A 24,585-nucleotide genomic window follows, 5' to 3' on the forward strand; every position below is an offset into this window, starting at 1 on the left:
GTGGATAGTGGAGTGTTTCCCATGGTATTGGTGTGCTGGATATCCTTCTCTGGTAGCCTGGTAAAATATATTCCCAGGTCTTTCTCTGGCTCTGTGGTGGATAGTGGAGTGTTTCCCATGTGGTATTGGTGTGCTGGATATCCCTTCACTGGTAGCCTGGTAACATATACTCCCAGGTCTTTCTCTGGCTCTGTGGTGGATAGTGGAGTGTTTCCCATGTGGTATTGGTGTGCTTGATATCCCTTTATTGGTAGCCCGGTAACATACACTCCCAGGTCTTTCTCTGGCTCTGTGGTGGATAGTGGAGTGTTTCCCATGTGGTATTGGTGTGCTGGATATCCCTTCACTGGTAGCCTGGTAGCATATACTCCCAGGTCTTTCTCTGACGGATAGTGGAGTGTTTCCCATGTGGTATTGGTGTGCTTGATATCCCTTTATTGGTAGCCTGGTAACATACACTCCCAGGTCTTTCTCTGGCTCTGTGGTGGATAGCGGAGTGTTTCCCATGTGGTATTGGTGTGCTGGATATCCCTTCACTGGTAGCCTGGTAACATATACTCCCAGGTCTTTCTCTGGCTCTGTGGTGGATAGTGGAGTGTTTCCCATGTGGTATTGGTGTGCTGGATATCCCCTCCCAAGGTGCAGCACTTTACATTTTTCTTCATTGAATTATAGCAGACACTGTTCCACTCCTGTAGCTTGGTGAGGTCTTCTGGTAGGAAATTCACAGTCAAGGGTTAAACATTGTAATATAATGCCATTTTTTTGCATGGGATGTGCATTAGTACTGTGTGACCCTGATGTGAAAGTTGTCATGTGTGAGAGGAATGAAAAGTTGTCATGTTTGGTTATTGTTCAGCAGTACAGTGATCAGGATCCTCCAGCAGACCAAGCACTGGGGTGCTGGAGTGTATCTTTTTCTTTATTTACAAGTCTTTGCCGAACTGAAGGGCTTGCTCAACAGTTATTTAGCAAGACTGAATTAGTTTCCATTCTTGTTTCCAGTGTATTCATGGACACATAAAGAGGTGAAGCTTGTGGTTGTTGCAGCGTCTTTTTCTTGTTTCCACAAACACTGTTTTCAACTTTCTTCTGCAGAGACTTCCAGCGCTGGGCCCGGCCGCTGCAAGCCATGTTGGGTCAGTGTGTGGGAAGTCGCCAAGGTGGAGTTTGAGGCGCTCGGCCTCAACCATGAGGGTGCGCATGGAGTCATTGTCATGTTCCGTTGATAACCTCTTGATTGATTCATGTTGGTTGATGTCTCACTGTGATATTGCAGTAAATATTTAGTTGTGTCATTTTTCATCACTGTGCATGATCTGGATATTCCCAAAGTGTTCTTGAAGTGTACTGATTGAATGTTTTGACAAGAATATGAAAATTCACTCTTAGTTAGTAAGAAACTGTGTATGTGAGGTATTTGTTTCCATGTTATCATTTTTTCTTCTGATTATTTCCTCACTCTCAGGCTGTGTGAGCGGCAGGCTGGCCATGAGCCTTCCAGGGAGTGCTGGGCAGCCTGGTGCCCCGGCTGAAGGCAAGTGGCCACCCTGAGACACCCAAAGATTGGCTGACACAAGATCTTGTGCTGGTACTGGTGGCTGAAGGCTGTGCAGTGGTGCGGACACAGGCTCAGAGCGCCCAGGTGGACCAAGGCTCTGATACTGGTGAGTGTTGCTGCTGACAGATTACTGATAAGGGAACAGGCAGGGAATATAAACAAATCAGACATGAAAGTTATAAGTGTGGCCAGTGTCGCCTCCTCTTATTTTTAATGTTTCCAAGGTTGCCACCTGCCTGGGAGCAGACTCACAGAGGCCAGCGCAGGGCAGCAGGACAGCTCCCTCAGCAGTGATGAGGAGTCTCTCCATGAAGGCTGTCCCTCAAGGCACAGCAGCAGGCCACCGTCGCCCTTGTCATTGGGAGCACCGAGCGTATCCCGAGGAACACTTCAATGTCCAGGTGAGAAGCCTTGAGCTTTTGGGGAAATTATCCTTGGGAAATCTTATGATCTAAAGCAGTGGTTCCCAACCTTTTTTTCAGGCGACCCCAATCATGCACCTCTAAACATGACCGCGACCCCACCAGTTTAGTTGTTTGTGTTTGTGTTATTATAACATAATATGTTATTGTGTTATCATAACATAATAACACCATGTTTAATATTTTGAGGTCTTGGCGACCCCAGGAAAAGCGCTTGGCGACCCCAGGGTTGGGAAAGGGGGATATAAAGCATATTTAACCTGTCCACTATGATGGGCATGGATTTGGCTTCACTGGTAAGAACATAAGAAGAAGAACATAAGAACGTAGGGAAACTGCAAGAGGCCGGGTGGCTTACACAGGGCAGCTCCAGAATCCCCCCCACTACTCACGATGGGTGAGGTGTAGTTACAGGGGTTACAGGTAGAGGCTTGATCTTCGTTATGCCGGCGGTACTAGGCACGCATCCAGCACCCCGTCACCCTACTGCACCCACACCTCACTGCCACCTGTCGTCCTCGTCCATGTAGCTATCCAGTCTACTCTTAAAACAAGCCATCGTCCCTGCACTAACTATGTGATTGCTGAGTCTATTCCATTCCCCCACCACCCTATTACTAAACCAATGCTTGCCTATATCCCTCCTAAATCTATACTTTTCTAATTTAAATCCATTACTGCGAGTTCTATCCTGCTGGCTAATTCTTAGTACTTTATTTATATCGCCTTTGTTGTAACCCTTGACCCATTTGAATACTTCTATCAGATCTCCCAGCACTCTTCGTCTCTCTAGTGAATGTAAGTTTAGATGTTTCAGCCTATTTTGATATGGGAGGTTCCTCAGCCCCTGAATCATCTTGGTCATCCTCCTCTGAACTGATTCTAGCAATTTGATGTCCATTCTGTAGAGGCAGCTCCTTTGACCCTAAGCTCCCGTGTATCTAACCCCACCTAATATCGCTGTCCATGAATTTATCTACTCCCAGGTCTTTCTCTGCCCCTGTGGTGGATAGTGAAGTGTTTCCCATGTGGTATTGGTGTGCAGGATTTTACATTTTTCTTCATCGAATTGTTTTGTTCCACTCCTGTAGCTTGATGAGGTCTTCTGATACGAAATCTGCAGTCAAGGGGTTAAAGATGTATATTTTTAATCAAAACTGTTATTGAGAATCCTCTTGCATTCTCAAAAAAGCAAAGTCAGCTCAAGATTTTCTCCAACAGAGTCTGTTGTAAGTTCCAGTCCTTGTTAGTGACAGCTGGTGAGAGGCAACACTTGGGCAGGAGGTGAAGCTTGGGGTGATGATGATGATGATGATGATTGTTGCAGGTGTGATGATGTCAAGTCACCACAAGCCAGGAGGGAAGTGGCTGCTGGGGCCAAGACAGCAGGTGAAGCAGAACCCTTAAGCCTCAGCTCTTCACCCCTGGACGAAGGACGTGTTTCTTGGCGGACAAACTCGGGAGTCACCAGGAAAGACCTCGATAGATGAAGCAAGTTTTGCTCGCTGGAGACCACAAGAGCGTTCACCCGTGCCTCACTGTGGGTGAGGAGAGCAGCCTGGACCAGCTCCCAAGAGGTATGTTTAACAGTGAGTCATGCACACAGGCAGGAAGCAGCACTACAGTCACCAGGATAAATTTTACATAAAACTGGCTACAGAATACTGCTGCTGGCCAGAATGGAGGTCAGGCTTAAGCAGGATCCCAGCAAGGTGCTCTCTTTACTTCTTTGTGTGATTTTGAAAACACTTCAGCAGCCGAGGGGAACGCTCAAGAGAAAGTGTCATTTCTATGCAAACCTTCCTGCAGGGGTGAGCTGAAAGGTGAAAATGTAGTTACCACGACTCCTTTAAGAAGAGACACCATTAGTAGTTTGTCTGGAGAGGAAAGCTTCACCAGTCATGCTGCTTGTACAGGGGAGAAGACTTCAGTGTTGTCCTCCAAGCCTCTTTGCAATGGGTACTCTGGATCAAGCAGCAGACCAAGTGTCTTGTGTGTGTGTGTGTGTGTGTGTGTGTGTGTGTGTGTGTGTGTGTCTGGCTGGCTGGTGACCGAGTACAATGCTTTACATCTTTCAGGGAAGGACACATGATCTCCCTTCCATCACACTTGCACATTCTGCCTGATTCTTCTCTTTCCTCCTCATGGCCTTCAACGTTTCCCAATAGAAAGTCTTCACAAGAAGCAAAGTTACTAAAAATCACAGTATATTATTAGAAATAACTTTTATTTTTACTTACAGAGCCAGATGTCTTTTTATGTAACTGAGATGAATTTTTATTATATTTTTTACAACAAAGGAGACAGTTCAAGGGCATAAAAAAATAATAATGAAAAAAAAGCCCGCTACTTGCTGCTCCTGAATGGAGTAAAGAGGAGTGACCATAAAGAGAGGTCAATTTCGGGAGGAGAGGTGTCCTGATACCCTCCTCTTGAAAGAGTTCAAGTCGTAGGCAGGAGGAAATACAGATGAAGGAAGATTGTTCCAGAGTTTACCAGCGTGAGGGATGAAAGAGTGAAGATGCTGGTTAACTCTTGTATAAGGGACAGTATAGGGATGAGCTTGATTAGAAAGTCATGTGAGGCAAGGCCGCGGGAGGGGGGGAGGCATGCAGTTAGCAAGTTCAGAAGAGCAGTCAGCGTGAAAATATCGATAGAAGACGGAAAGAAAGGCAATTTATTTATATGTGGCCATAGCAGTTGGAGTGGTAGTAGTAGTAGTAGTAGTAGTAGTAGTAGTAGCAACAACAGCAGAAATAGCAGTAATATAGTAGTTGTAATAATTGTAGTAGTAGTAGTAGTAGTAGTAATAGCAGTAATGATTTAAGTATTGGTACAGTGAAACCATTTTAGCTTCCTTGGGTCCTTTCCTCCCATCCACCTTGCCACACAATCCCAACACCTGTCCCTTCCTCTCATGTGCTAGCTACAGGCAACACATGAGAGGAAAAAATAGGTGTTGGGACTGTGTGGCAGAGCAGAGGGGAGGAAAGGACCCTTGATGAACCAACGCCCCAATGGACTCGCTAAAATGGTTGATATTGCATGCATGTGGGTTGCATATCCTTAGTGGTCTGAAACTCTCTCTCTCTCTCTCTCTCTCTCTCTCTCTCTCTCTCTCTCTCTCTCTCTCTCTCTCTCTCTCTCTCTCTCTCTCTCTCTCTCTCTCTCTCTCTCTCTCTCTCTCTCTCTCTCTCTCTCTCTCTCTCTCTATCTCTCTCTCTCTCTCTTTCTCTCTCTCTCTCTCTCTCTCTCTCTCTCTCTCTCTCTCTCTCTCTCTCTCTCTCTCTCTCTCTCTCTCTCTCTCTCTCTCTCTCTCTCTCTCTCTCTCTCTCTCTTGTTCACAGGACACACAGGATGTCCCCCACAGAATGTTTACAAACCCACAGACACATGCCCCCCCAGATAGATAAGACCTCCTCCCCCTTACTCTCTGAAGTGACCCCACTCCTATTAGAAATGTGTGTGTGCGTGTGATTACCTGGTTGTAGTACACATGATTTGAGCTAAACTTGTATTGGCATGTCTTCATATCTGCTTTTGTCCAATTTTGCTTTGAATTCATGGTCTGTGTGTCTCTGTGTGTGTGTGTGTGTGTGTGTGATTACCTGGTTGTAGTACACATGATTTGAGCTAAACTTGTATTTGTTGTAACCCGCAATCCCGGGTCACACAGGGGCGACGACACACTGTTTGTATTAGTGACACTTGACTTAAAATTCTAGTACTTTAGGAGTATTTAAAGGAGTTCGTAAATGGGGTGATGGTAAATGGGGTGATGAAACGGTGTCGCCTTTCTTATATGTATTTTATTCTACCTTAATACTACTAAATATTACAGAGGGTAAAAATATTGTTTAAACCAGCGACTGGCTTACTAGACTCAATGAGTCTTCAGGTTTTCTTTCACTATTGGTTACTGACGTTAACACTGGTATAATATTGAGTAAAAACTCACACAATAAAGTATCATAGAAATATAATCCTAAGTAAAACTAAGATAATAGAACACAATAGATATGTTAGATACGCTTTCCTCTATGGTAATTCTTCACTCCATACTCACAGTAGCAACGATGAATGTTCTACCCATGTTGTCTAGGGAAGGACAACTGAGTGTCCAGCAACGAACAGAGTGCTGGTTAATCTGAGGTCAAGCCTGGAGAAATGCTTCTTATATAGGCAGACATCGCGAGGGTAATACGTCAGGCGTGTGAGTCATACATCAAACTCACACCGAGCTCATACAATAATCTACCTAACCGACATGCTTAATTCACGCGGTGACGCAGCTTTGTTTTCATAACATTTTGTTCCGCGGTTGATCGTGTTTTGGCTTAGAGAGATAAGCGGGTGCGTTAATGGGCAATTACAATTGTGTATAGGTTGGTAAATGAACAGTGCGTCTGGGGACAATCATGTCTTGGAGTCCGTGTTGTGTTTTAGCGGTTGATACCGCTGTTGTCATCGGAAAATATTGCCGGTGAAGATGATGATGACACGAGTGGTGTCGCGGCTCGCGGGGCACCACATACCCCCCCCGTTAAAACCACGCCACGTCCTCGTGGCACGAAGCGGTCCGCCCGGCGGACGACCATGGAGGGCCAAGACGGGGATGGCGGGATCGTGGGGGAGGAGGCCTGCGAGAGACGGGACCTGAAGAGACAGAAGAAGGCCACCCCACCGGCGACGAAGACGACGCCGAGGAGGAGCAGCCACCCCCACCAAGGGAGGAAGGGGTCGAAGGCGGGGACCGGAGAGACGGATTCCTGGAGCGCGTGAAGTGCTGGAGGGAGGTCCAGCGGGGGGGCCAGAGACGACCCGGGCGACGGCGGCGGGAGGGAAGGGCCAAGGAGTCTTGGCCAGGAGCGATGAGACCACGTCACGTCCGATGTGGAAGGGGGCGCGATGAACCGTCAGCGGGGCGTCACCGTCCATAGTAGCAGAGGCAGGGAGGCTGAAGGCGTCGGAGTGGGCACTACAGCCCATACCGAGGCGGAGGAGACCCGTCCCGTTGATGGTCTGCCTGTATTTGGAGACCGGGCTGTCCGGGCAGACCATGGTGACCATCTGGGGAGTATCGGTAGCGAAGACCCAGCCCGCAGGAGACGGGATGAAGACTGGGGACGACTCTGAGGAGAGACTTAGAACACAGCGAGAGGGCGTCTGGGCGATCGAGAAAGAGAGCGATCTCGCAGCGCTGTACATAAGTCGAGTAGACCGGGGCTACATGGGGACATACCTAGAGCAGGTGGTGTTTAGTACAGCGGTCCAAGGAGTCTAAGAGCATATAGTGAGTGCGGTCTTCAGAAACCGCAAGGTAGTGGAAAGCGTGTCGGTGTGCAGAAAATATGGCGTGCCATCAAGATGAAAAGGCAACGCGTCCATTTTAAACACATCGAACACGTCAGAGGATCCCTTTCATGGGGATTTGTAAGTAGAAGTGAAGGGTTCCTGAGGAAAGCGTACCTTTAGAAATAACCCTAGAGACATCTCTATACAATGCTAAATATTCATGTGCTGCAGGGAAAAGTAAGCCTGGGTAATGGAGTGACGCATTGCTGAGCACACGAAATAGTACATCATTTGGAAGGAGGAGAGGGGAAACCTGCGTTTGGGACAGCTGCTGAAGGCCAAGCTTGAGATTCAGAGTATCATGATTTAGGTCACTAAGTGCCAACTGAATGAGAAGGATAGTCTCCAAAATACGCATTTCCCCTTCAATTTGCAAGGTTTTTAGTGAGAACTGACGGATAATAGCTGAGGCCAAAGCCGAGGCGGACTCTAGACGGGAGATGGCAGAATGAACATGACGGAGGTCCCGAACTGTGGCGTTGAGGACTTCCTGATGGAGGTTAAGTTGACGTCTCTCTTCTGTGGACAGAGTGTAGAGCTGGGAGAGCTTCCCGTGTATCACATCTATTTGGGCCTGAGTGGCCGTACCGAAAAGGAGGTTTGCTACCGAGCCAGGGAAATCCAAGGCTGCTCGCTTCTGGCGAGTCCGAAACTGTATTCCATCTCTACCACTCATAGCCGACAGAAAGCTGTTAAGATCTTTGAATAACTTCTCAAACTCAATGTGAAAAGAGTCTAGAGTGCGCCTGAGCAGACCAACAGTGGGGAACGATTTATTCATATGTTCAATCGACCATGAAACTTCCGCTGTTAGATTTGCCACGTTGATGAGAGGACGTTGGATGTCGTCCGTCTTGATGACGACGGGGACAACATAGTACCGTCCTGTCAACAGCATCTTAAAGACTGGGAGAAGACGAGGCCGGACGAATGGGTTGCTCCTGGAGGATCAAGGGAAGACAAGGAGAGGGCAACACCCAGGATCTGTAATTATAGGGGGCATCAGTTCGTTGGTCGTTGGCGATACTCAAGAGGGCGGTCCATCACATTGGGGAGAGAAGGGGGTACCGTATTGGATCGTAATGAGCGACTGACACAGGGCTCTGAAGGAGCTGAGGGAACCAATGAGGGACCTCTGAAGCATCTGAGGAGACAGGAGCCGGTGAGGAGAGCTCGGAAGGAGCTGGAAAGGACAATGGCAGCGGCTCCTCGGGGAATAAGTCATGGGAGGGTCCACTTCTACTACTTGATCAGGGAGAGGGTATGCACGCCTGACATTAGGAGAGTCATGGAAGCCAAGAGAGTCCTCGTGAACGACCTGAACATTATTTGTGTGAACTGTCTTGATCTTACCACCTCTAACATGACGCAGTCGTAAGACTACAGGGCTTATTTTTTCTAGCACCCTAAAGGTCCATTGAACAAGGGCTGGAGCTTCTTTGGTTCGCCCTTTGTACATACATGCCTTAAGTAGACCTGATCTCCTACTACCACCTGTTTGGGTTTGGATTTCCTAAACATTCTTTCTGACTCCTGCCATCCTATATCTATATTGGTCTGACATAGTTTATAGGTTTGCTGCGCGACACTAGAAGTAAATGCTTTATAGCTGTCAACATCATAACAAGGTTGGAGTTTATTCTCAAGCACTTCAAAAGGAACATTTGGGTCCTGAGAGAAAAGCAAGAAAATGGTGAATCTTTCAGAACACGATGGTAGGCAGTGTTGTAGGCGTGTGTTGCAACCGGAAGCATTTGGTCCCAGATACCGCGATTGTCCTCGCACAAAGTTCTCAAGATATTTATTAAGGTGCCATTAGGCCTTTCTATCACACCGTTTGCAGACGGGTGATAAGGAGTTGTCCTTAGATGATCAATCTGTAACAACTGAGTCAACTCTCGTAAGAGAGTGTTGACCAACTCCTTTCCTTGATCCGTGACTAGAATCGGCGGGATGCTGTGTACACAGACTACGTTCTTGTAGAACGCAGCTGCCACTTCCTTGGCTGCCTTCGTACGAAGGGGGGTTGCTACCAAGAAGCGTGACAGGACGTCTATCACTGTCAGTACATACCTATAGCCTTCGTCTGAAACAGACAAAGGTCCGACAATATCCATATGGACTCTGTCAAACGGTTGGCCAACCTCTGGATACCTCATAAGTGGAGCTGGCGGGGATCCCTCTTAAACCGACAACAGACAGGACAAGATCTGACATATTGCTCCACGTCCGCCTTCATTCCCGGCCAGTACGCAAACTTGCGACAGCGTGCCAACGTAACCTTAGTGCCTCCATGCCCTGCAGGTAGCATGGAATGCGCCAAAGCTAACGCGTTAGGAATGTAGCTTGCGGAACGATAACCAGTCTTTTCTGCTTGTTGTATTCATCGCAAACATCGCGGTAGAGAATGCCGTTCTCACACACACTTCACTAAGAGGCAGTTTTTTGAAGTGCCTCTTAGCTGCATTTAACGTTACATTGCTCCTCTCTGCAACCTTTCTCTCATCTCTCTCATGTACGTTACCACCGGTGGTTTGTTCAAAAGCATGCTTCAATTCTCTCAGTTCAGGATCGCGATCCTGGTGCTCCATGAGTCCAGCAAGACTCCAATGGAGAAACTTATCCTGTTTGTCATGTCCCTCCGGAGAGGCGACAGACATGTCCTGTCCACCCGTAAGGGTGACAGACATAATTCGAGCATCCAATTCGCCTTCTATCACGTCACTCTCCTGATTCCTAATCCTTGACAAAAAATCTGCTACCATGTTGCTGGAGCCTGGGAGATAATCAATACTAAAGTCAAATTCTCCTAGAAGTGTCTGCCAGCGTGCAATCCTGCTGCTAGGCACTGTGCTTTTAACAGCCAAGTCAGTGGTCTATGGTCCGACAGGATGTGTATCCTATAACCCAAGATAAGGGTCGGTTAGTACTGAGGCCATAGATGACTGCTAAAGCTTCTCTCTACCGCTGAGTAGTTACGTTCTGCTCCATTCAGGGTTCTACTAAAATATGCTATGGGACGTAAACTACCATTTTCATCCTTGTGTTGCAACACACCACCTATTGCCTTATCTGACGCATCTGTGGTGAGATTGAAGGGCTTCCGGAAATCCGGAAAGGCTAAAACAATGTCAGTCGTTAGACTGTTCTTTAGTGTGCTAAATGCATGCAATGCCTCTTCATTCCACTCCAGATGTGTCTTATCATTCTTGGTTACTTTCCTCCCTTTGAGTAAATTATTAAGTGGGATGCTATCTTGGCAAAGTCTTTAATGAATTTCCTATAAAAGTTAACCAATCCCAGGAAACCTTGAAGTTCTTTGACTGTTTTCGGAGGAGTGAGTTGTTGCACCGCCTGTACCTTTGAGGGCTGAGGCTTCAAGCCAGAAGCACTAACAATGTGACCCAGATAATCTACTTGCTCTTTGAAAAAGGAACACTTATCTAGTCTTAAGGACAGGTGAGCCTTCTGCAGTCTGTCCAAGACGGCATGGAGGTTCTTTAGGTGATGGTCCATGTCTTTCCCTTGTACTATCAAATCATCAAGGTATACATGTACAATTCTTCCTGTCAGACCTATGAGAACTTGATTCATGATCCGTTGATAGGCTGCAGGTGCTGTTTTTAATCCAAAGGGGACTGTATTGAATTAATAGAGTACATAAGGTGTCGTTAATTATGTAAAGTGTTTAGATTCCTCTGAAAATGGTACTTGGTGGTAGCCCTGGCTCAAATCAAGTGAGGTGAATACTTTACTTTCCCCTAACTGTTGCAAAATGAGGTTAATGTTAGGGAGTGGATGTTTGTCATCAATCAATTCATCGTTCAGAGCGCGGAAGTCGAGACAAAGTCTGACTCCACCATCCTTTTTAGCAACAGGGACTAGAGGTGCGCTGTAGGGTGACGCACTAGGGCGTATAATACCCTGGGCCTCAAGGTCCTTGAGCTGAATCTCTATTTCTTTATGATATTTTACTGGTATTGGGTATGGCTTTTTATATATAGGCTTGTCATTTTTAGCCTTAAAGTGTGAACATAATAGGGGTAATAGTGAGTGGCTCGTTTTTAGAGCAAACACATCAGGATACTTGCAGGTTAAGCCCTTCAGACAGCAATTTTCCTGTTGTGAGGGTAAAATAGCTCGTCTATCAGCTTATCGAGTACCATCTGCTTACTTGACTGGGTGACAGGCGGCTTTGTAGCTGTTTTTGTGACAGCCGCTACACATTCATTAGTCGATGATTGATAGTATTCTGAGTGACAAGAATAAATGTGTCCCATCACTTCACCTGTTGGCATCTCAATAGTTTCTTCAGTTGGGTTAGCATAGGGAATGATGAATTTGCCTTTGGTTTGTTTGACGTTAGGAGTTAAGGTTACTAACCCGGGAAATAAAAATGAAGAAGGGATATCATTCGACCTTGGGAGAAATAAGGCTTGCTGGGCTCTGCCAATCTCTGCCTCCAGAGTGACATACCCTGCCGTGCCTGGGAGCAAGGACGCCACGTTAATAGCGTATGCTTTCACTGGTACTTCCTCCATCTCGTCTAAAGTAGGTTTATGATCTTCTGGGTACGGGCTCATATCGTCCGCAGCCAGGGAATGTACTTCCACTGGGTAGGCGCCCACCATTACACTAAACTGCCCAGGTGTGTCCAGCGGTGCAGCTACCACATTTTGTCTCCACATAAATTCTAGGCCCAACAAAACTGCTGTTGGTAACACTATACCTTGTGATATTACTACAAACTTTTCTATAATTTCTCCGTGCCCAAAGTCTACTACTACTTCGGCTATTCCTTTATTAGGGATTGGAGTCCGATCTACCCCTTGTATGGAGAGAGGTTCTGTAACTATCATCTTCCCGCCTACCTTCCTAAATAAATCTTCTTCTATTAGGGACGCTCCTGCTCCTGTGTCTAGCATTGCGTAAACCATCTCCTTTGGTGCATTAGCGCCTACGCACAATCTCAACGTGAGGGCGTTGGTAGGGCCGTGGACTGCCGCAGCTACTCTGGGGTCGTTTTTTTTTGTTCTTCTCGTGGTCAGGGTTAACCCAGGAGCTACGGGGTGAGAGACCGGCTGTGTACTCCGGGCGCCAGGCAGCGCAAGGCGAGACAGGCTGACGCCTGTTTCGAGTGGGCTGGTACTGAGGGTACCGAGAGCCCGTTGGTGGGTGGTAGGCACCCCTATACTGCCTTCCATATGTGCAATCGCGAGCCATGTGTCCTACATACCCACAAGCATAACATGTAGGTGGCGTGGGCGCGTTCCCATATGGGCGTGTAGGTGGCGCGGCGTGCCGTCCACACCTATGGGGTATCGGGTAACGTGACTGGCCTGGAGGGCGTGGAGGACGGGCTTGTGAGACATGTTTGGGTCCGTATGCCTGGGTGGAACAGACGTTCAGCACTTTTATTTCTTTGGCGATATCGGCATCGGATAGCTTCGACTCTGGATAAGCTTTAATATACTCATACCCTTTCTTTAATACCTTCTGTGGGTCCCCCTTTTCTTCCTCCGTTAGGATGAGTAAGAGGGCCGGAGGGAAAGCCTCTGAGCCGTAAAGCGGTTATCTCAGTTAGAAACTGGCATTGTCAGGCTTGAGAGCGATCAACTCGTCTCTCAATGTCTCCAGGCGGATGAGGAAGGTGCGGATGTTTTCTCCTGTCCGCCGTTTTGCCTCTCCCAATTCTTTCTGGAGGACCGAAAAGGTCCTTACTGTGGGAAACACACGTAGGAAGTCTTCCTTTACTTTTTCCCAATCCTGTCCACATCTAGTGATACAACAGAGGAGATGATCGCGCGCTGCTCCCAGGGCATATTGTTTGGCTAACTCAATCTTTCCGGTAGTGTCCCAATTTGCCTGCGTCCGGCTATCAATATCCTCTATCCATTTCTTTGCTAGCTTATGGCATGGGAGGTTTGGTGCTTTGCTACTTTTTTCTTCTCCACCACAAAAATATAAGAGTCCCTGCACTCTACTAAAATCATTCAAGGTATGACGGCTAAGTAGCGTGACAAGATCATCATGGGCAAGGGTGATCGATTTTCCATCTTCTTTTTTGGGGGGAGGGTTCTTGCCTTCGTCTGGCATTTTTAACTCTAAAGTCTTATTCCCGTAATTCCAAGAATAACTGTCTTCTCCCTCGCTTTCGGATGTGGACATACACCAGTACAATACCAATATAAACCAATATAAATTGCAAGTTTCACCACAAGTTTCACCACATGTTTCACCACATGTTTCACCACATGTTTCACCACCCCACACCTGACACCAATGTTGTAACCCGTAATCCGGGTCACACAGGGCGACGACACACTGTTTGTATTAGTGACACTTGACTTAAAATTCTAGTACTTTAGGAGTATTTAAAGGAGTTCGTAAATGGGGTGATGAAACGGTGTCGCCTTTCTTATATGTATTTTATTCTACCTTAATACTACTTAATATTACAGAGGGTAAAAATATTGTTTAAACCAGCGACTGGCTTACTAGACTCAATGAGTCTTCAGGTTTTCTTTCACTATTGGTTACTGACGTTAACACTGGTATAATATTGAGTAAAAACTCACACAATAAAGTATCATAGAAATATAATCCTAAGTAAAACTAAGATAATAGAACACAATAGATATGTTAGATACGCTTTCCTCTATGGTAATTCTTCACTCCATACTCACAGTAGCAACGATGAATGTTCTACCCATGTTGTCTAGGGAAGGACAACTGAGTGTCCAGCAACGAACAGAGTGCTGGTTAATCTGAGGTCAAGCCTGGAGAAATGCTTCTTATATAGGCAGACATCGCGAGGGTAATACGTCAGGCGTGTGAGTCATACATCAAACTCACACCGAGCTCATACAATAATCTACCTAACCGACATGCTTAATTCACGCGGTGACGCAGCTTTGTTTTCATAACATTTTGTTCCGCGGTTGATCGTGTTTTGGCTTAGAGAGATAAGCGGGTGCGTTAATGGGCAATTACAATTGTGTATAGGTTGGTAAATGAACAGTGCGTCTGGGGACAATCATGTCTTGGAGTCCGTGTTGTGTTTTAGCGGTTGATACCGCTGTTGTCATCGGAAAATATTGCCGGTGAAGATGATGATGACACGAGTGGTGTCGCGGCTCGCGGGGCACCACATATTGGCATGTCTTCATATCTGCTTTTCTCCAATTTTGCTTTGAATTCATGGTCTGTGTGTCTCTGTGTGTGAGACAGAGAAAGCATCTCCCTCTCCCTTCCCACCCAGGCTTTGATCAGGAGAACAATAAAATGTATCAAGAAATATGTTAATAAATGAAATAAGAAAATAACTGTGTGTAAGTCTTCCCCCTGAGAGAGAGAGAGAGAGAGAGAGAGAGAGAGAGAGAGAGAGAGAGAGAGAGAGAAATCTAAGTTTCCTTCAAAATCATAAAGGAGGAGGAGAATGGAAGGAAACTGAGATGGGAAACATGGAAACGAAGGAATAGGAAAAGGAGGAGGAGGAGGAATGGAGATGTAAAGTAGGAAGGAAACAGAGCAGAACAGGTGGTGCAGAGAAGCCAGACGCAGGGGAATGATGGAAGAATATTTGGCAGGACAGGAAAACAGGAAGAGGAAAATTAGAAGAGCAAGTAGAAAAACATAAAATTAACAAAAAGGAGAGTAAAGAGAGGGAAATAGGAGAAAGAGGAGGAGGACCAGAAGGAAATGGGAAATGAACAGTAAGAAGGTAAAGAGAGGGTTATGGGAAGAAGAAGAGGAGAGAATAAGATAAATATTAGGAAGAAGAAAATTAAGGAAAAATGGTATTAAAGGGAGAGGAAATAATATAACAAAGAGGAGACATGAGGGAAGGATATCAGAGAGGAGGAAAAACATGAACAGAACAAACTATAAATTAGGAGGAAGAGCAGAAGGGTGGAGATTGGAATCATGCACACCACTACTACTGTTACTACTACTGTTACTACTACTGTTACTACTACTACTGCTACTGCTACAAATACTACTGCTACAAATACTACTACTACTACAAATACTACTACTACTACTTTAATGAGATTTTCTATTCTCTGTTTTCTATTACTCTCTCAGTCCCACACGTCCTCTACGTGTAAGGAAACACACGAGAAATTAATCACAACAAGGTGAGGGTATTCGCCGGCTGCCTGGGATTGAACCCGCGACCAGCGTGACGGGAGAGCCACTCCTTACCGAGTCAGCCAAAGAGGTACCCCACTGGCTAAGTGGGTTTTGGGAGCCTCGTTCAAAAGGCATAGTCGCCGCACTACAGTACTACTACTACTACTACTACTATTACCACGGCTACTGTTACTATAATTCTTGGTCCTGGGCAGAGTAAGTCTTGGGTCATCCTGCCTCTGCTGCTGCTGATAAAGTCATGATTCCTGAGCTTCTGCTACTGTTACCGTCTCCTGCTGGCTGGCCACCTCACCTGTGAATGGAAAGAGGTGTGTAATGAGCGTGTGTGTGTGTGTGTGTGTGTGTGTGTGTGTGTGTGTGTGTGTGTGTGTATTTGCCTGGTTGTATTTACCTAGTTGTAGCTTTACAGGGCCTGGGCCTACGCTTGTGTGGTCCCGTCTCCGTATCTGTATTTGTCCAGTTTTTCCTTAAAGCTTTGCACACTCTTCGCCGGTACTACATCCTCACTTAGTCTGTCCCAAACCTCTATATTTCTTTCCGGGAAGCTTTATTTCTTTATCTCTCAAGCATCCTTCTTTCCTCAATTTTTTACTATGTCCTCTTGTGTTCCTGGTGTTTATTCCTTCATTATCTACTTCTTCCATTTTGCTCAATAATTTATAAATTTGTATTAGGTCTCCCCTTTCTTTTCTTTGTTCCAGTGTTGGTAGGTCCATTTCCTTTAATCTTTCTTCATATGTCAATCCCTCCAGTTCTGGAACCATTTTTGTTGCCATTCTTTGTATTCTTTCTATTTTTTTTTGTGTTTCTTCTTATGGGGAGACCACACCGCCTCCACATATTCCAATTTTGGCCTAATCATAGTGGTTATTAACTCTTTCATCATATCCTTATCCACGTAGTGGAATGCTAATCCTTTATTTCTCACCATTTTATACGTATCACCGAATATCCTATTAACATGACTCTCAGGCTGTTGATTATCTTGTATTGTCATCATCATCATCATTATTTCATCGACGCCTGCTCCTAGGAGCTCCCTCCAGGGATTGGCCACGGCAGAAGAGCTTCCATCTTTCTCTATCCAGACACTCCCTCCGTGCCTGCTCAAAGTTTCTCAAAGATCTTTCCCCCCTCTCCCTAACGTACTCTTGCACCCTATCCCTCCATTTCAATCGAGGTCGTCCTCTAGCATTTCCTCCCTCTATCTCACTCACATACACCCTCCTGGTCATCTTACTCTCCTCCATTCGCTCCATGTGGCCAAACCACTTTAAAGTCTGTCGCTTCACTTCTTCCACCACTCCACACTTCCTCCCTTCAATCCTGTGACATATTCCAAAATGCTCGTACACACTTTCATTACTCATTCCATCCATTCTACTCACACCACAAACACTCCTCAAATAACTCATTTCCACTGCCTGCACTCTAGACCTCTGACTTTCATTCCAGGCCCACGTTTCACTTGCATATGTGAGGGTTGGTACTATGATTGTATTTCTCAAATCCCCCTTTACCTCCATGCTCACACTTCTGCCATTCATGATTCGTCCCAAAGACCATACCACCCTTCTTCTACCTTTCTCTTATCTCTCCCTCCGTACCACCATGCCTACACATAACTGATCCAAGGTACTTAAACTCCTCTCTCTCTCTCTCTCTCTCTCTCTCTCTCTCTCTCTCTCTCTCTCTCTCTCTCTCTCTCTCTCTCTCTCTCTCTCTCTCTCTCTCTCTCTCTCTCTCTCTCTCTCTCTCTCTCTCTCTCTCTCTCTCTCTCTCTCTCTCTCTCTCTCTCTCTCTCTCTCTCTCTCTCTCTCTCTCTCTCTCTCTCTCTCTCTCTCTCTCTCTCTCTCTCTCGCTCTCTCTCTCTCTCTCTCTCTCTCTCTCTCTCTCTCTCTCTCTCTCTCTCTCTCTCTCTCTCTCTCTCTCTCTCTCTCTCTCTCCCCGTTTTTCCACTGCCAAAGATCGTGTAAACCGCAGAGGTGGTGGTGTCGCCCTTTTCGTCAAAAGCTATTTGCATCCCACTGACAAAACACCAAGAAACAGTAACGTTGAACATTTGTGCGTGCGAGTAAACATAGCAAAAGTCAATTTAAATATATCTGTCACCCACAGGCCTCCGGGGCAATCACTCGATGCCGATCTTGAAATGTACAGCGTCTTAAGGCAGTCACTTAATAACAGCGACTCACTGATATTAGGAGACTTTAACCTCCCCCATATCGACTGGGCAACACTGTCGGGTAGCCCAGCTGTTGTCATTGATAAGTTTGAAGCAAAAGGCAACACCCACCTGTTGTCATTGATAAGTTTGAAGCAAAAGGCAACACCCAGCTGTTGTCATTGATAAGTTTGAAGCAAAAGGCAACACCTAGCTGTTGTCATTGAAAAGTTTGAAGCAAAAGGCAACACCTAGCTGTTGTCATTGAAAAGTTTGAAGCAAAAGGCAACACCCAGCTATTGTCATTGGTAAGTTTGAAGCAAAAGGCAACACCCACCTGTTGTCATTGAAAAGTTTGAAGCAAAAGGCAACACCCAGCTGTTGTCATTGGTAAGTTTGAAGCAAAAGGCAACACCCACCTGTTGTCATTGAAAAGTTTGAAGCAAAAGGCAACACCCAGCTATTGTCATTGGTAAGTTTGAAGCAAAAGGCAACACCCACCTGTTGTCATTGAAAAGTTTGAAGCAAAAGACAACACCCAGCTGTTGTCATTGAAAAGTTTGAAGCAAAAGGCAACACCTAGCTGTTGTCATTGAAAAGTTTGAAGCAAAAGACAACACCCAGCTGTTGTCATTGAAAAGTTTGAAGCAAAAGGCAACACCTAGCTGTTGTCATTGAAAAGTTTGAAGCAAAAGGCAACACCCATCTGTTGTCATTGATAAGTTTGAAGCAAAAGGCAACACCCAGCTGTTGTCATTGATAAGTTTGAAGCAAAAGGCAACACCCAGCTGTTGTCATTGATAAGTTTGAAGCAAAAGGCAACACCCAGCTGTTGTCATTGATAAGTTTGAAGCAAAAGGCAACACCCAGCTGTTGTCATTGATAAGTTTGGAGCAAAAGGCAACACCCAGCTGTTGTCATTGATAAGTTTGAAGCAAAAGGCAACACCCAGCTGTTGTCATTGATAAGTTTGAAGCAAAAGGCAACACCCAGCTGTTAACTCGCTAGGCATTGCTTCTGTTCCCAGGTTTTTTCCTTCTTACTTTACTGTCACCTTTCTCTTATTTTTCATATCCATGTCTGCTCATCGAGGCGACTTTGTGTGGACCTATTTCAATTTTTTCCCTTGATGCTCTTTCGTGGAACTCAATTATAATAATATTAGCACTGATTGGAATTGGAAGAAATGGATTCGAATTCTGATCAGTTCAGAATATAATGGAACCCAAATTTGAGAGAGATAGCGAGAGAGAGCGAGAGAAACTGAAAAAAAAAAACCCGCCACACCCACACAGTACTCTCACCCACATCTTTTCCCATATTTACACTCCCTTACACCCCTCTACCACCCCCACACACCCACACTCTTCCATGCCCCACACGACCCCTCTAACACCCCTCCCCCCATAATCCCCTCCCCCACACACCCACTCGCCGCCAAACCAGTGACGACATCAACATGGCCAGCCCGGCGCGTCGCCCGCCGCAACAAATGAAATTATAGTTATCCGCCGAAACGAAGGCAAAGAACATCGTTCCCTCGCCGCCGCGCCGCTTTGCTGCTCGTTGCGCGGAATGGAAACGATGAACGCGACGCAAGGCGGCGAGAAATAAGGAACAGAAATGCGTTCGCGGGAAATACGAACAGCAACGGAACTGATGAATTGATGCGCGCCGTGGACGAGGTAATAGTAATAACAAGGAAGTGAAGTAATGATGGAATGGAAGTATAATAACTATACATAATGGATAAATAGATAAGAAAAGAGGAAAAATATAAAGAATAAATAAATAAAGGGAGTGAAACTAAGTGAATGAAAGGGAATAAGGGAGTGAAATATAGGGAAGTTAAATAATAATGAAATGGAAATACGTTATAAGAATGCTAGGAAAAGGAATAACGAGATGCAATGAAAAAGAAATAAAGGTGTTGACGGAAAGTATAACACGCAAACAATGAATGGATAAGGAAACTGAATAATGAAGTGAAATATATTATAAGATCGACAGGTGAGGCATAACCTGCGTGTCTTCTTACATGTACAGTTCCGAATTCCTCACACGTTCTTTTTTTTTTCTGCGCCACCGTTTTATTTTCCTTCTTCACACTCGATAAGTTTATATATTTCTTCACGGCTGCCCGAACATACTCACATTTACATATTTTCTTGTTCGTTTTTCCTGCGTCTCTCAGTCCCGTCACGATGGCTTCACCTCGCTCCCTCTCTCCCCTCACGTTAGCCTCCCTCGCTCTCTCCCTCTCTGTCATATTTGTCAGCCTCATTGCCTTCCTTCTTTTTTCCTCACTAAAAGTTTGTCTCCGCGCTACACTTCCCTTCCTTTCCATCCTTCACCCCTGTATCGTCTGCCTCATTTCCTCGTTTCGTCTGCCAGCTTCCCTTCTTACCCTCCCCTTCACCATTATTTCCTTTCCTTCCTTCCTTTCATAACGTTTCTCTGACTCACTCTCTAGTTTCCCTTCATCTTCTTTACTCTTCCCATCCTTTCTCCTCACTCTCTCCCTCACCATCCTAATTTAGTGTACCAGCCTCCCTTCTCACTCTCCTCACCATCGTTTCCTTCATTGCTTCATTCCATCTCTTCGTCCGCCTTTCCTTCTCTGACTGTAATTTTATCTACCTCTTCCACTCCATTCAGTCTCTCTTCCTTCACTTTCCATGGCTCTTTGTCTGTTTCTCTTCCTACACTCGCCATGGTTGCATTTCCCTGCTTCATTGTTTCTTTCACTATAGTCTGTTCACTTAAGTCTGACCCAAGCTGAGAACATAAACCCAAGCGTGTTCGTAAGCACAGTGCAGATTAGCAGAAAGTGCTGCGTGAGATAAACACAAACAGAGGTTAAAGAAAACTTGGAAGCCAAAGCAGTTGCCAATCAGCACTCAACTTGCAAACTCACTTAGGCTTATGTTGTCAGCTTGGGTCGGACTTAGTGAGCAGACTTTACATCATTCAGTCTCTTTGTTCTTTCTTGTGATCGTAAGTTTCGATCCCACTTTCACTTCCTTCCGTCTTTCTCTTCCTCCATGATTTTCCTTCTCTGCCAAACACACTCCCTTACACCCTCACATCCTTATCATCTGCTTGCGTCACTTCCTCTTCACTCTCTCATCACCGGACACCATCTTCTCCCTTCAGCATCCTTCCCTCTACCTCCTCACCATCTTTCATCTCCTTCCATCATTCCTCATGCAATCTTTTCATCTCCCAGCCTCACTCCCTCCCTACTTCCCTCACTATCAATTTTCATCTCCAGCTCCCTCTCTCCCTCCCTCCTGGCTTGCTATCTACCCTCTTCACTCCGTACACTACCATTTCATCTCGCAGCCTCACTCCCATTCTCTCGCTGCAGCATCAGCATCAACTCGACCTCACTCTTCACGTATCGTCAGCTCCACACACAACACGCCCTGACTACCGCCATTCCTATGCATACACGACCCCCTCCCTGCTTCTCCTCCTCCTTCTCTTTAATGCCAGGCCACAATACTTTCAGCCTAAATAATACTCTATCCACGCTAACTCTTCCACAATGTCTTGCCGATGCAAGGCTACCAACCACCAATGAGATTTAGCCTTTCCAGCATCCACCAACCACACGCAACCTGGTTTGGAGAGTGGGCGTGGCTTGCTTTTGGACTAGCCATTGGTACGCGGTTATTAAAGAGTAAAGGGGGAGCTTATATGCCGACTTAATATGAACAGAGTACCAACCGCAAAGTTCTGATGCTCGCCTTTTTTGTATACGTAGGTTCGTCTCGCAGTGATAATTTGCTCTCCGTATTTTCGATTCCTTGACAATATATTTTCCATGTTACTTCTCTCCTTGATTCTTCAGTAGGCCTCACCACTCCAAGTATTAAAGTTTTTCTTGAGCCTTGGATTAGGGTATGCATTAACGGAAAAAAAATGTTAGTGAACTCATTTAGCCGTGTGTGTGTGTGTGTGTGTGTGTGTGTGTGTGTGTGTGTGTGTGTCTGTGTGTGTGTGTGTGTGTGTGTGTGTGCTTAACTTCTGCCCTACAGACGCCTGAGTTCAGCGAGTTTACTGTAAAAAGCTCAAGAGTTGGCGGCTTAAGTTTTCAAGTTGTCTTGGACGGCTGTGTGGCGACCACGGCTGGCAGGAGACGACACACACACACACACACACACACACACACACACACACACACACACACACACACACATACACACACACACACACACACTGACTAACCGACTAACTTGCCCAAGGGTACAGACAGACATGCACACACTCGTGTGAGTGCAAAGAAAAAGGGAAAGAAAAATAAGGTGAAGATGACGAGAACGAGGAGTGGTAAAAAAAAAAAAAAAGTAATGCTTCACCTCGGGCCGGGAGGGGCCGGGGAGGGTGTGAAAAATAAAAGAATACGCTGCAGAGAATATATGAATAACACAAAATAAATGGGAAGAGAAAAAAATAAATTAATAACGATATTATAAAATTATAAAAATGATTGTAAATAATTAAGTAAAAAATTATGAAATAATTAAAATTGATTAATATTAAAAATAGTCAGTGGCATATAACAAACAAAAAAAAATACAATAACACACTACAAATATATATATATATATATATATATATATATATATATATATATATATATATAGATATATATATATATATATATATATATATATATATATATATATATATATATCTCTCTCTCTCTCTCGTTTCTAGTCCAGTAATATTGTTAAGAGGGAAAGTGGAGAACGGTTTGGAAAATGACGAAAATGGAAGGAACGGAATCCAAAAAGCGGAATGAAGGTAAAAGGTTTAACAAAAATAATTATAGTCACGGAGGGAAGGGTTGGAAAGGGGAGGGTAGGCAAGGGAAGGGGAAAGAAGGGAAAGGCAGGGAAAGGGAGGGGAGGGGAAGGATAGGGAGGGGAGGGGATGGATAGGGAGGGGAGGGGATGGAAGGGGAGGGTAGGATAGGAGAGGGTACGGTAGGAGAGGGTAGGGTAGGGGAGTTATTACGACAATGAGTAATATCTTAGTTTTTTTTTTTTTTTTTTTACATTGCGGCCTATTGCGCCGGTAGGCTTCTTCCCGGTGGATCCTGATGGTCGGTCCAAGGCTTCTTTCCGGTGGGTCCTGATGGTCGGCCCAGCCCGTTCTGGCGCAGGCGAGTATTTATAGTGGCGCCATCTTGCATTGGCTCATGCTGCCCTCCCAGAGGTCATCTTTGATCCTAGAATCTAGAGTCCGGGTTGATAGGTGGTCTTCTGGACAGCATGTGGGTAGTTTTAAGCCACTCGGCGGCGGCTGAAAAATCCCAGCTTGGTGGCACCGGGCGGGGATTGAACTCGCGTCCTCCTGAACACGGGGCCGTTACTCTGACGACTCAGCCACGGCCTCCCCTGGTTGGACTCAAAATACTTCTCTAATATATTCTTGAAGGCCGTAACTGTTGTACTATCAACGACATGACAGAGTAGAGAGTTCCAAACATTAACAACTCGATTGAAGAAGAAGCGTTTAGCTTCGTACGACGAGAATCTTTTGCCACTTATCTTCAAATTGTGATTTCTTCTTGTGCTATTTGATCGATCAATTGTAAAGTAATCTTCCGCATTAATATCACTGAATCCTTTAAACATTTTAAACACTTCTATTAGATCGCCTCGCATTCTTCGTTTTGATAGGCTGAATAAATTTACTTCTTTAAGCCTTTGTTCATATGATAAATTTGTCAACCTAGGAATCATCTTTGTTAATCTTCGTTGTACCCGTTCCAACTTTTCTATGTCTTTTCTGTGATAGGGAGACCAAAACTGTACACAGTACTCTAGACGGGGTCGAACCAACGAATTATGCAGTTTTAATATTACTTTTTCAGATTTATTATTAAGACTCGTCCGATGAAGCCAACCAATTTGTTTGCAGTTTTAACTACCTCTGAACAATGCTGACCGGGCTTTAAATCGCTTGATATAGTGATTCCAAGATCCTTTTCTTTACTTATGCAGAAAGTTGTTGGCCATTCATTACGTTCCGAACGCGATTGTTATTTTTTTTCCGATGTGCAACACTACATTTGTCAACGTTAAATTTCATTTGTCACTGATTGGCCCAACGTGCAAGTCGATCTAGATCTGATTGTAAAGCTTTTTCGTCGAGTGTCGCAGTTACTTTACTAGCATTTTTTGTGTCATCAGCAAATTTTGATACTTTGCAAGTGAGCCCATCATCGATATCATTAACATAAATTAAGAAGAGCATGGGGCCAAGCACTGATCCTTGAGGCACGCTGCTTCTGACGTCGAGCCAGTTAGATGTAACACCGTTTAGAACTACTCTCTGTTTCCGCTCAGAGAGCCAGTCCACAAGCCAATTCTGAATGTTACCCGAGATACCGTGCGCCAATAGTTTGCTGGGCAATCGTTGGTGGGGGACCTTATCAAATGACTTTTGAAAATCCAGATTTATGATATCTACTGATCTGCTTTCATCGAACACCTCAAAAATATTATGAAAAAAAATCAAGTAAGTTAGTTAAAATAAAAAAAGAAGGAACGGAAGAAGGAAGCGAGGGAGGAAATCGAGAGAAGGAGAGAGAGAGGGGAAAACGAGGAAGAGATAAAAATGAAAAAAAAATAGAAAGACAGACTGGAACGAGGAAGAGGGGAAAGAGAGGGAGGGAAGAGCTTAGAAGACACCTAAAATAAATCGAATGGAGTCAGTGGGAAGTGAGAACTTTCCTAAAACTTAACACCTGAGCAACGCGGAGACTCGCGGATTACAGGTAGGATTAGACCCCATCCCTTCCCCTCACCTTTCCTTCCCTTCACCTTGCCCAAATGAGAAGAGAAAACGTGATAAAAACTACCAAAAATAGAACAAAAACAAATATGTACAGGAATAGGAAAAAAAAATGA

General features: G+C 45.2%; 1 long non-coding RNA gene across 2 annotated transcripts; it reads left to right on the forward strand.

Annotated features, from left to right (window-relative positions):
• The first annotated feature begins 464 nt into the window (after positions 1–464).
• On the forward strand, positions 465–5,032 carry LOC126995916 (uncharacterized). 2 transcript variants are annotated; one of them, XR_007750847.1, is made up of 4 exons: positions 465–1,197; positions 1,469–1,667; positions 1,786–1,962; positions 3,311–5,032. It is a non-coding gene; the product is annotated as an uncharacterized LOC126995916 (long non-coding RNA). The 2 variants fall into 2 exon arrangements; XR_007750840.1 differs by lacking the exon at positions 3,311–5,032 and having other exon boundaries at positions 1,786–2,730.
• Positions 5,033–24,585: the final 19,553 nt, after the last annotated feature.

This window comes from Eriocheir sinensis, chromosome 1, assembly GCF_024679095.1.
Source record: "Eriocheir sinensis breed Jianghai 21 chromosome 1, ASM2467909v1, whole genome shotgun sequence".
Classification (NCBI taxonomy): Eukaryota; Metazoa; Arthropoda; class Malacostraca; order Decapoda; family Varunidae; genus Eriocheir; species Eriocheir sinensis.